This window comes from Chinchilla lanigera, unplaced genomic scaffold (genome assembly GCF_000276665.1).
Source record: "Chinchilla lanigera isolate Chin_1 unplaced genomic scaffold, ChiLan1.0 scaffold00120, whole genome shotgun sequence".
Taxonomy (NCBI): domain Eukaryota; kingdom Metazoa; phylum Chordata; class Mammalia; order Rodentia; family Chinchillidae; genus Chinchilla; species Chinchilla lanigera.
The window spans coordinates 1,244,339-1,258,306 of NW_004955521.1; the positions used below are offsets into that span (position 1 = coordinate 1,244,339).

The 13,968-nt window shown below is 42.4% G+C and overlaps 1 protein-coding gene across 1 annotated transcript in view; it reads left to right on the forward strand.

Moving 5' to 3' along the window:
- Positions 1-13,968, forward strand: part of LOC102022006 (putative histone-lysine N-methyltransferase PRDM6) — a gene marked incomplete at its 5' end in the record, with an annotated part of 85,524 nt that overhangs the window by 37,195 nt on the left and 34,361 nt on the right.

Genomic DNA, 13,968 nt, shown 5'->3' on the forward strand with positions numbered 1-13,968 from the left:
TTCAAATTGTTTACCTTTAACAACTTAATGCTGTTAATACTAGAAACATATAATTGGGCTTTTCATAAGTTAATTACAGGATTTATAAAAATGTTAATTCATGGTTTGCCACACGCAGTGTGGTCCGGTCATAGGACCAGTTTAGATTGTGTGGAGCAGGCCTCCTTCTCAAAGCCTGTCGGTCTGTGTCTGAGATTGTGTATGTAGCCTTGTTTGGAAAGGACTTCAAAGGTCTCAGTTTGAAGCTCTTTACGAAAGTGGGGCTGAAGGGCCCTGCCGACACCAGGTGCAGAAGGGCTGCAGAAAGCTCTCTGAGGAGCAGCAGGGCTGCCCCTTCTTCACAGTCCTGTAGCTTCTCCTGTGAGAGCCACCCTTGCTAGAGAGCTCCAGCTGCTATTCCAGGGCTGTCATGGCTCAGAGGTCCTTCCTGAAGGACCAGAAGGGACCCAGACACGATCTGTGTGGGAGGAGCAATCCTGTGAGCAGTATCTGTCCTCTCCTGATAAGAGGGTCACACCAGCCCTTCCAGGGTCCTTCACATTCTTTTGAAAGGTCTTTGCCCACTTTAAAGTTTCCCTCAAAGATAAGGCTCCACATGAGAATATTTCTTTTAAGAGTAGCACCATGACCTTTATTCACAGTGAGGTATATGGCACCTGTGAGGACACTTAGGTAGAGGACGCTTGGCCCAGAGAGAGGCAGGCAAGCATGATGGAGAGATGAGTCACTGGAGGAAAGACGCCTGATGGTCATAGTGACCGTCAGCACGGGAAAGTTTCAGGATTAGATTGGGAGGAGGAACCTGCATTTGGAAAGATGCAATTGTGTGTCAGGCTCTGAGCAGCCTTTGGCCTCTTCTTGACTGAAGTGTCATCCGTTCTTTGCACTAGCCTCAACTCTGCAAAGTTTGTTCAGTGTTTTCAAAGGACACGTTCATTTTAGCGAGGAAGGCAAGGCATACTGTGAAGCAACACTGCATCCCTTGGCATTTTCCTAGTTGGATATTCAACTCTGCTGTGGCTGTGTTGACTCCTCCCAAAGAGCAAAAAGACAGGGTTCAGCCTTCAGTCCTTGGGTGCGTATGAAGCTACTATCCTTTTACTTACATTTACTGGGCTCTCCATCCACCCACCTGTTCAGCCAACTGACAGGCATTTACTCAGCACTGGACACTACGGTGTTAAGCACCGTCTAAGTCACTTGGGTATTGTGACAGTCAGGTTCTCTTTGCCTTCATCAAAGGCGTAGCCTGGCAGACTCTGAATGTTGTTTAGTCCTGTCTTTGCAGAATGGTTTTGAATGACCAGCTTTGCCTCTCTTCAAGTGCTGATACCCTCCTTGCAAAATCACAGTGGATTCCCCTTTCCGTATCTTTGAAGAACCCCATTCTAGACAACAAATATGGACCAGATGGAAACTCTAGCACAGATTTTGTGCTAGAATATATGTTTTATGATTTATTTTATATATCTCTCTCCTATTGCCCTGCACATGACTTGAGGGCAGGAGTTGGGTCTTATCTTTTTTTTTTTTTTGGTTTTTCTCCGGTACCAGGAACCGAACTCACGACCTTGCGCTTGCCAGGCAGGCGCTTTTGCCGCTGAGCTAAATCCCCAGCCCCGGGTCTTATCTTTTTAATGCTCTGTACCCAGCAAAGCAGCTGGCAAGTACTAAGTAGCTGCTTACTGGATGTTTGTGGAAAGAATGCTGCCTAAGAGGTGGAAGGTTTGAAGGTGAGACACGGTTGCTGTCATCACCTTCTGTCCTTGGTATCTCATCTCTTAGATCTTGATGGGAAAGAAAGTGATGGCAAACAAAGGTGTTTGTTCCGTCCTCTGTCCAGCTATGCAAATGTTCTGTCAAGAAGCGTGCTGCAGAGATGATGGAGTTTGCGCCATCCTACTCCCATGTCTTCCGATCCTGTTGTGGGACAGTTTTGGATTCACTATTTTTCCTCAGCTAGTTATGTTGGGATGCCAGCAACCTCAGGGGACTCTCCTGGGGACCATGACTGAGTTAGGCCCACTGTGACTCTCTCTCACTCCCTGGAGGGCCGAGAGGCTGACGTTGCTTCATGGGTGCCATTGTCGTTTGACCCAGAGCAGGATGGTATGAACTGGGAATCAAGCACAGGCTCAGCGGTGTCCCAGCTTGATGTAAGGAACATCCCCTAAATTATTTAAAGTCTGAAAATGCGCTTTCTGTTCTCCACAGATGGTCACTTTCTTCGTAATAAAGCATGTCTGACAATCATACTTTATTGGTATGGTTAGGGAAAGAATGTTGTAGACCTAGAAAAACATAATAATTTAAAAAGTGACATGTTTCAGCAAAGAAAGCAGTAGACTGCTCTAAAAAGAAGTAAAACCATAGGAAACCATTACTTCATTGGGACAAACATTCTGTGTCTTCAGAAAGTTTTTACTAAAAAAGAGGGTGAGCTCTAGGGCATGGTGTACATGTATCTGTGTAAGTGTGGAAGTCTCTGACTCTTCAGGGGCATTCTCCTTACACACATCACCACTTCATACCCGTAAATATTTAATACGGTTGCTAACATAGCAGTTTGTACCTAGGCGTTGGTCCAAGCTGCTTCTTAGAAATCATATTCTTTGGTAGCTATTATGCTGAAGTATAAAATCCTAACAATTTTCACCAAGATCATATGGTACTATTCCCCCTAGAATAAATACATAAAAAATTTCTGTCACAGTGGATTAAACAGTGCTCTGTAAGACTTGCTACATTAGCCATGTGGAGGTTTCAGGTATGCATCACGGTGTGACGTTAACTTTATGATTCTTAACTATGCAGTTCTTAAACACACAACTGTTGGAGGCACTGTTAGAGGTGCTGTGCAGATCGCTTCCGCTCTCACTCGTGTTATTTCGAGGGCTACTGTAACAAAATAACGACTCTCTTTTCCATTTGGTGGAGAACTAAAGCTTTGTTTTTTCCAAGTGGAAAATGCGAATTAAAATGTCTCTGTTTTTTTTTCCAAAGTTGATACTTGTTTTTGTTGTTTATTTTGTTTTCAAAATCTGCCTTTCACTGATGGAAGCAAGGGTGGTGAGTAGTTACTCACCTTTGTAGGCACAGTTGCAGGCAAAGGTCCCCTGATACCAAGTGCTGAGATCTTGTGCACTGACCCATCTCAGCAAAGGTGAAAATGAGAGAGACAGAGACAGAGAGACAGACAGAGAGGCAGAGACGGGGGGAGGGGAGAGAAGAGAGCAAGGCCAGAGTGGGTGAAGCTGGAAACTGGGATGTTTTACCCAGTCATCTTATGACAGGAGAAATGCGGTAATGATAAAAGCTGCCCTTTGTTTACAGTAGCCACAGTTTATGGCAGCAGTCTTTGTAAACCCCTGAATGGCCCTTAAAAAATATAAGGAGATACATGTTTTCTTAATTCCTTAGATCTCCCTGTTTACTTAAGCTTCATGAGAGTTTTTCTTCATTTATGCAGGGCTTTCTCCACTGAATGAATGCCCATTTAAAAATGTGGACTCAGTAGATGTAGACAGAATCTTCACAGGATCTAAATTCATTTTCTTTGTAAATACCTTTCATAGAAGTCAGGACATGTTGGATGTTTTAGGTAAAACTGAATTTTTAAAAATCAGATTTAAGCGAATTATAAATGGGTGGTTTGTGTCAAAGAATTTTACACTTGCGAACTTTTAATGCTGATACCAAACCTCAAAAAGACAAGAATAGAAATTGCTCTGTGCAGATATTTCCAGGGTTGTTATTAGCAGTACAGGATTACTAGTGTTTTCCTTCTGAGTGTGGGGGACACTGGGGACAGTTGTGCAGTTTGGCTGGTGTTGCTCTGGCGGAAGAGGGGGAGAAGGGTAGCTTTGCAGCAGGGCTTGTGAATGGCACCAAGCCAGTGCCCTGAAAAATGGCACACATGTCATGGCTAACAGCTGGATGCAGAAATAGTCCTCTTTAATTTGGATGGGTAAAATTTTTTTCACAGTGGGGCGCTCCCAGAAGAGTACAACATCAAAGAGGGTGGGTCTCACCAGTCAGACATCAGCTGGCTCCAGGTTGGAGCAGGATGGATGGACTGTCAGGCCTTCTCCAGAGTATCTGCCTCTGCCAAGGGAAACGTTGAAGGTGCAGAGGCTCCTTCAGATCACAGACAAAATCCTGATAATGGGAGCCTGATTCCCTGAAGTCCTCCTCTGATCAACAGAGAGCAGGTCTGAGGAGGACTGCGGTTTGGTGGAGGGCAGGCTACCTACTGATGGCCGCCGCTGTCCTCGAAGAGAAGTTGGGTTCACCGAATGCCCAGCAGTTCTCAGAACCCTCAGTGTCACCAGCTCCCCTCTGCCCACCTGATCCTTGGCAGCAGCTGCCCCACAGTGTGACTGGGACACCCATTTGCACCTCTGTGTACACATGGCTGGGTCTCTGATGCAGGCTTAGCCACCACTGCAGGTGTTTTACAGCTTATTGACACTTTTCAACTGTTTTTCTGATTACCATATTTCAGTCTTGACTTATATGTTAGTATTATCTGCAAACTCAACATAAACCTGTAATGATTTTCTAATATTTCTGGAACTTGATGAATGTGAATTGACAAAGTACAGTATATAGCTTTATATCAGCATTACTGAAAATACAGCAACGGTGTATATAATCATTACTCATTTATTTTATGGGGCATTTATTACTTGACCTTTGAAGACTTGTTTTAGAACCTTGTCATCCCAGACATTCCAAAATACTCCGAAACACAGCGTGAGGAAAGGGTTATTAGAAACAACAATAAAGTAAGTTAATTCTAATGGCAGCAGGAAGGAGAAATTATCACATGAAAAGACATATAGTATTACATGTTTGAGAAAATAATTAAAATTGAGCGCAAATAATATGGGCACACTAGCCATCATTTACTATAATGAGAAGCTTTTAAAATATGCATCTTCATCCACAGACTTACGCTTTGCTTGTTTTTGATGTTCCTGACCATTATGGCACATTGCCAGTGAAAGCAGAGTGACTTTGCACAGAACTGGGGATTTATGTCTTTATCCATTGCATGGCTGCCGGTTGTGTAAATTTTACTAACAGATTAAGTAATTTCACTAAATTGACATTTGCTCTGAAAATAGGAATTTGCTTGATAGATGATATTATTAATCATTATGAACATTTTTATGACCCTCATTTGGAAAATTTTAAATGCTTTTAAAGAAAAAGCTCTGCTGTTTCTCACTACTAGGACAAATGGGATGTGATTAAAAAAAAAAAAAAAAAAAAAAAACAACTTGGTGGCCATTACTAAGTGTATGACTGCAAGCCGGGCATTTCACTCTGTCCAGACCAAGATTTCTCATCTATAGAACAGGACCCCAGCCTCCTTCTAGATGAGCTGTAAGGATTAAGTTAGCTTGTGAAAGTACTTTAGAAACTCAGACACCACACAAATGTGTTATCTGGTAATCAAGTTCTGATGTTCTTTGTGTGAAAATGGAAGCCGATGCCTTCACTCATTTCAGAAGTACAGGTGGAGCTTCCCTTATCCGAAATGCCAAGGACCAGAAGCGTTTCAGATCTTGGAGTTTTTCAGGGTTTTGAAATATTTACATAAGACTTTACTAGTTGAGCATCCCTGATCCAAACATCCAAAATCCCAAATCCAAAATATTCTGAAATCTAAAAACTTTTCAGGGCTGGCATAATGCTCAAAAAGTTTCAAAATTCGGAGCATTTTGGATTTTGGATGTTCGGCGAGGGCTGCTCACCCTATACTCCTTTGTCACCGTGCTTTCATGTCTTGACCCACTTTGTTCTGAAATCTTAAAAACAAGGTTTAGGAGGCTGTGCTGGTGTGGCTGGTGCTGTCTTCCCCGCAGGAAGACGGTGGAGTGGTGTTGAATCCTTATGTCTCGGAGGCTTCGAGCTGCAGCCCACGCCTGTGCCTTGTTCCTCCGCGAGGAGTGAGGTGCACAGGAGCTCGCCCGCCTAGAAGAGGGTGAGTGTGAAAATGAGCTTGTGTACACTGGGCTTTGTTCAGAACAGCACTGTCTTCAGAGGTCAAGAAATCCTGTGTGACCATTGTGTTCAGTGAGGGTATCCTGGACTCCAAAGCCAAAATTAATTGAAACATTTGTGATAAATACAAATGCTTCGGTTTAGGAATTACTTTGTTTTATAATTTTGGGGGAAATGGTTGTGTTTGTGTGGGGGAGATGGGTGTGGTTGTGTTTGTCACCCAATGCGGAGTTTGTGATGGAAGCAAAATTTTGGGGAACGCTTTTGTTTGTGAACTGAATTTGTGAACAGTTACTATAACTGTTTTGAGTATGCTCCCGGGGTGTTCTTAAAGGTGTGGAGCCTGCCTGCCTGTGGTTTTGGATGACAAGGGACTTTGTGTTAAACTTAAGACTGATAAAATTTAGGAATGGAAAAATACAGCACTGAAAATACACTTCCTTAATTTTTTCTAGACAGCATTTACGTCCAAGCTGCATTTTTGTCATGTGCCATCTGGGAGATAAAGATATAAAAAATTGTTCTACTTCTCTGCCCCCTTGATGTCATTCTGAGTCATTTTTCTTCTCTTTACCTCTTTCAACAAAAGTTGATCTCCTTTTGTGTACAAAGCCCGTGTGAGGTGTGCATGATTCAATTTAAACAGATGATTAAAATGTATTGCTATTCTCCATGAATTTTTGGAATAAATCTCCATGAATGAGGTCTGTTAACCTTTGCAATAAATACACGTGTTGTGACAGTGTCCACCAGTTGGTGGTAAGTTCTGCACAGCGTGATGTTTCTTATCTAGCAATCAGATTGGCCTAAGGATAGCTGATATTCTTTGAGCAATTCCTGGGTGCCCAACATCATTTAAAGTACTTGTTCATTTGATTTTCATATCTGCCCTCTGAGGTAGGGAGAGTTACTGGCACCATTTTGCTTTTCAGAGAAGTCTGAAGAACGTCAGCTTAGGGCTGGGGATAGCGCTCAGTGGCGTAAGCGCCTGCCTGGCAAGCACAAGGTCGTGAGTTCGATCCCCTGTACTCCCCCCCCCCCAAAAAAAAAGAACTTCGGCTTGCTCTGGAGTAGAAAGGGTGTCCAGAAGTCACATTACCACGTGCAGTGGGGCCGCAGTTGCAGTGCATGTGCACTGGAACTGACACCCGTGGGCATCCTCTGTGTCACCATACCCAGAGAGCCTTGCTGTGCATGTTTTCACTGATGATTCCTGAGAAGGTCTCCTGTACCAACAATGCTACCGAAAGTAAAATCTGTTTCCTAATAAAAGTGTTCTGATTCCTAACTTTTCACAGTTGAAACAGTCAACTGCTTCTGCTTTTTGGGCACACAGACGAGTCTCACAGGAAAACATTTTTATCCATCTTGGTGAGCAGTGTGCTTTCAGCTGTGTCTGAAATTATAAGTACACTTGACTATTTAAACTCCTTTTATGATTTTACAGAAAGATGAGGCTACACAAAGGTGCTGGAGGTCTTAGGCAAAGAAGGCAAAGGAGGTAGAGCAGAGGCAAAGGAGGTCTTAGAAATCACTCTTCTGTCTGTTCTTCCCTGGCTCCTCTGTGTGCTGTGAAAGGATTTAATAAAACAAAAACAGAGTTAGGGTTGCAGGTATAACCTGGAAAACGCCCAGGAATGGCTTCTGGGCCCTTTCTGTGGTGGTTGTTTATTACATTTTAATCACCGTATGAAATTCACCCTCATATTTCGTAGAATTTAAAGAGGCTGGCTTCCATGAGGATTTTTTTTCTTAACCCTAGCGATTCGTACTCAGAGTCAGGTTTCAGCGCATGTGGTGGTAATTTCTTCTCAAGCTTTCAGTAAAATTCAAGATCTTTAAGAAGCTGTAGAATTTTATGAGAATCCAGTTCAGGTAATTTCTACATGTTTTATTTCCGCTCATGTGTTGGGTGCTGTGTGAGATGCTTGGGCCTAAAACATGCTTCTTCACCTCAGCCTCCAGATGAACACTGGCGGAGGCTGACATTTCAGCACTACCCAACATCAGAGTCTAGGACTTTGGCACAAGAAAATGCCAAGGTTGTGAGCAAGGAGCCCGAGTGTGAAACCCCCCCACTCCCTGAAGGTTGGCCGACCCTTTACAGACCTTTGGGTCTGTCTTCTCTTCTTGCCATGATGAAATTCGGGGGCCCAGGTTCTGGGAGGAGCAAGTCGTGTTTGAGCTATAGTTCACATTTTCCTGGTTTAAGGACTTTGGCTGTCTTCAGGCTGTCTTTAATTAGGAGAATTAAACGAAGCAGGGGAAGGCCTTTGCATACTCCCAGGTGGGGAGGCAGAGGAATGAGTGCCTGGATAAAGGTCTGGAGAGGAGGCCTGGTTCATCACCAATAACAATCCCAATTTGCTTGAGTCACTAACCTTTAGAGACCATGTTTCCTTACATATAAGCTGATGGGACAGATGGTCTTTGAGTTCCTTTCCAGATCTGATTTCCTAAGGCTCTAAATTTAACCATGGTACTTAGAGTTCTCAGAAGAGTTGGTGGCTTAAATCTTCACAGAGGCCTTCTCTGCTGGAGATGTTCTGCCTGCAGGTTTTCACACAGAGTCCCAGTTTACTATAGGACTCTGAGGATGTCTTGGGCATTGCCTCAGAACAGGTAGGGTGAATGGAGGTGAGGGGTGCTTCTAGTGGCCCCTTATTCTTTAACTAGAGCAATTTCCTTCTTCTCATAGTGGAACTACATTTCAGATATCTTTGAATTAAAAGCATCCTTTACTTAACATGATCTTTGAAAGTTTGCGCTGGTTTTTAAAAAAGCCTCTCTTCTTCCTTTGACTGGAAAGCTCAGGACGGAAGACTTGGATCTCAGGTCAGTTGAAGGCTCTGGCAGCATGGGAATGATAGATACTTGCAGAGATTCCAGGCTGTTGCAGTGAACAGCTTGCTTTGAAAATGTTCCCAGCTATGTAGATTGGTGCAACCACTATGGAAATCAGTATGGGGAGGCCTCAAAAAACTAAAATTAGAAATTCCATTTGTCTCAGCTGCTCCCCTTGTAGGTACCTTCCCAAAGGAGTTAAAGAGATCCTATCACAGTGATGCATGTGTGCCCATGTTTATAGCAGCACAACTCCTAATAGCTAAATCTTGGAAGTGATCTGTATGTCCATCAACAGATGAATGGATAAAGAAAACTTGGCATTTAAACACAGTGGAGCACTACTGTGCCATCAAGGATAGATCTGAGTCATGTGTAGGCAGGTACGTGCATTAGTGAAGCAGGTAGCATGCAAGATGATAGGGAACATTAGGGACTGTGGAAAAAGAGAACATCACATGCCCACTCTAATGGGGCCACCTTTCCTCAGCCTCAGTGAATTAGTACAAATTGGAAACTCATCCTTTTGTTTTTCAAAAGAAGTTAGGCATCTAAGTAAAATTTAAAATTTTTTAAAATACCGTGCCAAAAACCAGCAAGCCCTAAGTTGGTCTACTCCCTAAATATAGCCTTCACCATTCCTAGGGAAACATTGCAATAAAGACATTGTTCAGAGACATCAATGTATAAAAATTTGTATCATTTAGAAGGTGGTTTCTTGCTGTTAATGTTAAAATGAGCTCAAATCAGTTTCTGATTTACTATGTTTCTGTGATTTATATAAACTGGCAGCATTCATAATAATAATACTAAAGCCATGAGTAAGCCACTTACCAGCAGTTGTTACAGTTCACATCACCAGTGCATATCTTCTCATTTAAAGCACAGCTCAGCTTTAGAAAAATAAGATGGTGGGAGACAGTGGTACTTCCTGATAAGCAGGGATGCAGTCTAATGCCTTTTTCTTGGAGGTCTTCAGTTACAACGAGTGAGAATTGTGTGATCATTATTTCAACCACATGTGTGGTATCCCAGTAGATATTGTTGGATTGAAAACTGTTAAAATCCCCTTGAAAAGATAAGAATTAGCTTTCTCACTTATCTTCCTCATTGATATGAGATAAAAGAGAAAGTACAGACCAGAAGTAATGGCTTAAAATAGTGCCAGCAATCACAAAAGAAATCAGAAGCTGATAATGTAGTGATACATATGACAGATATTTTCCCAGAAGGATGAAGTATTTACCTTGAGTAACAGCTTCCCTAACAATGAATAAAAAGTTCAAGTTTAAAGAAATAAAGAGATAGCTTTTTTTTCTCTCTTCAATTAAAAAATCAAAAAGCATAGAGTAGGGGCAGAAGATGTAACTCAGTGGTACAGTGCATGCTTAGCTTGTATGAAGCCCTGAGTTCAGTCTCTAATGTGAAAACACACATACACATGCATGGACACACAAACACAGAGTGTATTATATAAACATTCATGCGGTCTTTTCTAGGCCATAGGAGATGTAAATACCATTAACCTTTTGCAACATTTGTGTAAGAATTTTTTTTAAGAAACTAGACATGTCTTAAAAAAAGAAATTAGACATTTCAGATAAAGTATATGTTCTATTTGTTCTTGCTCGGTTTTTTTCTTTGTTTCTAAAGGATTTTACTCTAAGGAAGTTGCCAGAAATTTTTCTAGCATGTCTTTTCAGGATTTTGTTGTATATCTATTTATATATTTACTATTCATATTTCTGATTTTTTTTTTTCTTTTTGAGACAGGGTCTCGCTGTGCAGTTCAGGCCGGCTATGAGCTCACTTTGTATCCCAGGCTGGTCTTGAACTCGCAACGATCCTCCTGCCTCAGCCTCCCGAGTGCTGGGATTACAGGCGTGTGCTACCACGCCTGGCTTGTTTACTATATATATTACAAGAGAATATACTGTAGAATATAGAGTGTTACTTTGCATATTTTGAAATCCTAACAAATGGTATCAGTGATCTGCAGCTTGATTTTCTCACAATATTGTGTTTTTAATATTCATATTGACTGAATCAGTATAAGTAGGTCTAGTTCATTAATTTTAAATGTTTTATAAAATGTCTTTGGGTAAGACAATTTATTATTATGTTGATAGATATTTCCGTTATTATTGTTTCCTGTTACAAACAATCCTGAAGTGAATGCCCTTGAACACAGCTCCTGAAGCACATGTATCAAGTTCAGTGGGGTAATTTTTAGAAGTAAAATTGATGAACCATAGGATATATAATTATCACATTTGTGTAGAAATTGTCAAAGTGTGCTGCAGTGTAGTGGTGCCATGTTATACTCCTTTTCAGCAGTGGTGGAATTGGCTTTCTAAAACAAACATGCCAAGTGCACCTTTTACAGTTTTGAGGCTTTTCCATTGCAGAATTTCCCTCCATGTCCCTTACATTTCCTCACGTGTAATTCTCTTACCTCTAAAGGTCCTTCCTTTGACTTCCTTGGAAAAAATAGAGCAAGTGTTAAAACTTTGTTGTTCATATGCGTTGAGAATGATGGGCACAGTTTTCAGGACACTTTGCTGTGTTCAGCTGCTCTTTCACAATTAGTCTTGTCCTCACTGACAGCAGTGCTCCTGCCTCACTTGCGCTGTTGGCCTGGGTAACGTTTCTGACCTTCTCAGCATTTGCTTAGGTGCTAAGGAGATTGTCTAAACACTTTGTGGATGATTTTCTTCTTTGCCTGCTTAAGGTTTTTAAAAGATAACAAAAACAAAATAACTCTGGTCTTGGCATTTGTTCACCTCCTTAAAGTCCTTAAGAGTTTTGGGCCTATTGAGCTTCTCACTTATCACTTCATTGCAGAGTCCTGCCAGTGCTAGTGCAGCCTCCAGGTGCACCGTCTGGGATTTGAAGCTGTTGCTGCCACTCTTGAGACAGCTCCCCATTTGTGGTCACGTTTTCCTACCTTGAAGAACATCACCTCTGTCTGGTAGTTCAGTTCCAATAAGATTCTTTTTACCTGAGTTTTAAAATGGTAACAAAGCTAATGGTGGAGAATAACAATAGGACCCACATTAGTATCCAGAGCTTTCTTAAATTTCTTTTTAGTACTTACATTCAAGTGTCTTTTTCTTGTATTACATTAGAGGAATAAACAGAAATAGGCATCAAAATTTCCTGGCCCACTTCTGATCTGACAAGAAGTGCCGAGTTTAAATATTAATTCTTAACAGCACAGACCAGGGCTGAGAGCTGTCCTGAAGAAGCTGTGCTCGGGAGGTGCTGGCCGTGTTACTGTGATGGGCAGTTTTGACAGTCTCACATGCTGTAACTGTGTGTTGTTACAACCTGGCTTTATAACATTTATGAAGTTTTTAGCAGGGCAGCTGGGTGAAGTGGATTCATATTTTGAAAGAAAACTGGCAAAAGTATAGTGAATATGTTGGAGGGAGCAGAGAGCCTGCAGTGAGATCAGTTAAGAGAGGTTTGCCACACTGTAGGCGAGAAAGGAAGCTCTCTAGGCTGGGCTGGTGAAGGGAGAGGGAGGAATGTGTGAATCTGAGGAGGAGCGAGGGGAGATGCAGTTGGCTTTGGTGTGGCTGGGCGGGGAGGGCTGAGCAAGAGGGGTAAGCGTCAAGTCTGGCTACTTCAGCTGTGGGGGTACAGTTATGTGTTCTGAGGAGGTGCATGGGATTTTTCTCACAGTTCCATGTGAACATTATAACATCAGTATTAGCTGACGTCAGGGAGGCCCCACCTTGTAGCATATGCTGGATTGTGTGCTATTTCCTGACAAATAGCCATCTACCTTTTCTTCAAGTAGCAGCTTACATCAGGCAGGCAAAAATGGCGGGCTTCTGTGTAGTCCACAGTGTGCTTAGATAAGAGTACCGCTGCAACGGAAGGTAGGAGAAGTGCATTTATACTCCTTTTCAAGGTGGCCTGCTCGAGTGAGCTCACAATGACGAACGGCCCCCTCTGCGTGTACCTGCTGCCATGCTGCCTGGGCTTGAACCTGCCTAAAAGCACAGTAGGGGTTTTTGGGTGTAGTTCTTAAGATTACTCATGAATTTTTAGTAGTTTTCTCCATCAAGCCTTCCTGAAGGTTGGTTTGTGGGGCAGGGACGGACAGGGGCCCCGTCACCAACATTTTTTATTCCATTAACAGTGTTGTTAAGGGAACTGAATGCTTTTGTTCAGTGTTGCAGTAGCTGTCAACAGCAGGCTCAGAGTTAAGACTGTGAATCTTAACTGACTTCCTAAAAAGAATGTTAAAGAACACCACAGCAAAAACAACTGCAGTGTATTCTAACCTGAGTAAAATGTCTGTCATTAGCTTTCTCATATAACATGTATCTGCCACATGAAATGTTTCCGTTCTTGGTCATTATCCCTAAAGAAGAACTTAAAGCAGTCATTAGCCTTAAATGTAATGTAATCCAGGAATCTCTTCATTCTGCTCAGGCTAAATTGATTATCAGCCGGGATCACTCTGGAGTGTTTACAAGATCATAACTTCTCAAATGATTGTCTTTATTAGATTAAGGTTTTGTTTTTATTTGCGGGGGTTAGTGGAAAGGTTGGGAGTAGAGAGGAATGAGTTCAAGAAGAGTAGAAAAAAAAAGCTGTTTTAAAATGACTAGTGACAGAAAAAAGAGGCTGCCATTCCTAGACCCTGTGGTCCTGCAGAAGAGGAGTACAGACTGAAGTAATATGAACGCCCTCCGGCCTGGCCAGCGAGGTTCTCTGTGAGGTACATTTTGTGTGTTTAAGCAAGAGCTTAATAGCAAGAGTAGGAGACATGATTTCTCAGAGTGCTTTGGGGACACTTCCTTGGATCCTACTGCTGATTGTATTTGAAGGTGTCTAGTTTGCCAGCGGCAGTGGCCCACACCTGTAATCCCAGCTGGGTGGCAGGCTCAGGTAGGAGGATCACAGGTTCCAGGCCACCCTGGGCAGCTTAACTCAAAAAGAAAGAGGGCTGGTATGTAGCCTTTTCCTTAATCCCCAGTACCAGAAAAGAAAAAAGGAAAGAAAATAAAAAAGTGCTTAATTCTGTCATGGTCCTTCTGAGCACTGCACCCATAAGACGCTCTCTTAACTGTCCCTGGCTTCCTGGAAGGCCCCGAG